Genomic DNA, 2,991 nt, shown 5'->3' with positions numbered 1-2,991 from the left:
CTAGAGAAAGGAAACAATTCATCAGATCACTGTTGATGATTCAGACTGTGACCTCTTCACACACAATCCATTTACTATGACATAAATTAACTAGTAAAATCCTCAATACTTTAAGGCTTTATGAGCTACGTAGTGAAAGAGGAGATAAATGAACTGCAGCGTCTCAAATGGCATGTGTAATAAAAGCATTCATTACTACAGAAATGCAAAGAATAGCCACCAATTGGCACAAGTGCAGGATATACCAAATATTTCCTACACAGAAGCCTTGTGGCTCCAACATTTTCTACAACAGGTCAGTGCTAATAAAGTGAAAAACCAAAACTTTTAAAAATGTTAGATACAAAGTAATTAAATAAATCAGAAGCAACAGAAAACCTCATCATGTCTGATATGAATATGTAAATCTTAAAAATTTTAATATTGACATGTTACAATAGCACATGTTTGTAATAAAATAAATGTCTTAAAATATTACACTAAAAATCCTTCATTGTACCCGTTGCTATGAATATTTATGAATTTTGCAGTGTACCTTTTTGGCAACCTTCTATTTAATTTTAAAACACATTATATTCACTAAATAAGTAAAACCAATTGGACACACTGGCTGTAATGTACCTAACAATGTCCACTCACACCTCTGGTTTCTTCGTTTTTATTATTGCTTAACTGTTAAAGCTATTACTTATACGAGTGAGGCAAAATACTTCTACAGTGTTCTGACTTTAATATGTAATACATCAGCAGAATTGAGAGACAATATAAATCAATACCTGTGCAGCTCTTAAGTGTTTGAGCAACCACTTATACTGACTCTCCTAAAACACTTTCATTGTTTTGTCTGCTACTTAAATCCACAAACATAAGGAAAATGAACACCGTATAAAGACATCTGACATTTAACTGTTTTTTCAATAAGCCATAAGAATTTAAACCATACATAAATGGCTAAAACTTCAGGGACATTTTCAGGGACAGTCAGAGGCCCTGTGTGGGGGCTTTGCTGCTACAGGTCACAAATCCTGTGTTTTTGCCAATCAGTAAATGGAAACATATCACAAAAAGTCAAACTACTGTATGTAAGTGCCAAATGCTTGCCAAATGCCAGGTTCATACTGCTTCATTACAATCACTGTTTACTTACAGCAAAGGCAAAACCAAAGATCTCTTTCACTCTGTGTAACAAAAGACAAAGCACAAAAATACAGAATGAGACAACTCAGATCAGCATCAGAGTCAATATGCATCACTCTGTGTAGTCCAAAAGATTCAGTACACTTCTTTGTTTACCACAGCAACAAACAACTCACCTCTTTTTTCTACACCTTATTATTACTGTCTTCATTAAGGTAATATGTGGTTTCATCCATTTGTAATAAGCCACACAAGTTTCTCAGTTATGTGATAGCTCTATTAGTTTGGTGCTTAGATAACACAGTAGATTTAATAAGCAATGATTTGCTACACCTAGCACTGCACACTTTATCAAATTCTGACATCACAATTTCAAAGTGACAATCATAAATGAAAGCTTGGGTGATATATTTGTAGGCTTCAACATTTGAGTTGGTCTGCATTCAAATTCTGCTTCCTAAAAATATACCTGCACACAGATCATTTAATATGCTGTTGTTTTAAATATCTACATATCATATTTATAATATTAATGGTGCACTGCTGCATTTTATTTATTTGAAGGTGGCCTTTTTTAGATTTCATTAATTTTCACAAAGTGAGAAGTTAAACAGAGCTGCAGGTGTAGGTTTTATTTTAAAAAAAACAACCTGCAAAACAAGTGTTTGTTAAACAGTTCTTAAAATTTAACTAAAAAACTAAAAATTGATTAATAAAAAAACTTCTTCTTGTTAAGAAATGTATATTCTTATATTATGTTTTATCCTCACTCTATCTCTCCCTTCTGTTAATTAACCCACAACACAGACACACCGGCACAGGCACGTGACTCTTTTTCTCCCGGCTTCAGTCAGAGGCGGTAAAATGGCTCCTTTGAAGTTGCCGACCCTGCTGCTCAGCAGCTAATCAGTGGTTCTAAAATGGCGGCTCATTACCTTACAACCTAAGAATGAGGCCGTTTTAACTGACTGATTTGTGAAGAGGAGAACTAACTTCAGCTTCCCTAAGAGACTCAGAAACACTAACACACTGAATGAACCAAATACAACACAATAACTGTATTAAACAATCAAATGAACCATATTAATTTCACACTAGGCCTATAGGAGCTAGGCTAGGCGTTAGCGCTTAGGGGCATACCAAACACTCCTTTTAAATACTAAAATTACAACGTTTCACTAAAAAGCAGCCATTGTGTTACTTTAACATGACTTATACTTCGACTGGCTTCAAAGTCACTAACAACAACTGGTAAATCACTCAAACAGCTTATAGACATTTATTTCAGAGAAGAGAGACAGAGAAGCAGGCTTACCGGCAGGGATGGAGCAGAGATGGGCGGAGATTCAGGAGTCAGCCAGAGACATAAAAAAGAGGCATTCACGGGTAGTGGGAAACTTTGCCATTACACAAAATTGGCATTGAAAACGTGAAAAATATATGTAAATTTAAATATTATTATACTAGATTTTTTTGCAACAAAAAACAAATGCAGAAATTTAATTCTATAAGTTAATAAATGTTTCAAACAGGATTCTTTGAATTTGAATAATGGTTAAAAGACATAAATAAACATAAGGTCATTATGTTAAAATTACTGTATTATACATAGATAGATAGATTTATGTAACTGACTGCAGTAATAAGAACAGTCTTCAGGACAGTAGGAGCTGCAGAGGCTCATCTCACTGCTCTGCAGGACTCAAGAGGTTCAGGAGGCTTTAACCCCACTGCCATAGACTTTTTAACAGTGACCCCTGAGTGTTCAATGCACATTTATTTCTTTTTTTCTAAAACATAATGGTTGTAATCATATAAATTCCCCCTTGTGGACTAATAAAGGTATATCAAAAT

General features: G+C 34.3%; 1 protein-coding gene across 2 annotated transcripts in view; it reads right to left on the bottom strand.

Annotated features, from left to right (window-relative positions):
* Positions 1-2,991, bottom strand: part of LOC100709613 (ankyrin repeat and BTB/POZ domain-containing protein BTBD11-A) — a 329,762-nt gene that overhangs the window by 285,361 nt on the left and 41,410 nt on the right. The gene's annotated exons all lie outside the window — the stretch shown is intronic.

This window comes from Oreochromis niloticus, linkage group LG17 (assembly GCF_001858045.2).
Source record: "Oreochromis niloticus isolate F11D_XX linkage group LG17, O_niloticus_UMD_NMBU, whole genome shotgun sequence".
Classification (NCBI taxonomy): Eukaryota; Metazoa; Chordata; class Actinopteri; order Cichliformes; family Cichlidae; genus Oreochromis; species Oreochromis niloticus.
The sequence above is the reverse complement of the archived record's forward strand: the minus strand, read 5'-3'. Positions and strand labels throughout refer to the sequence as shown.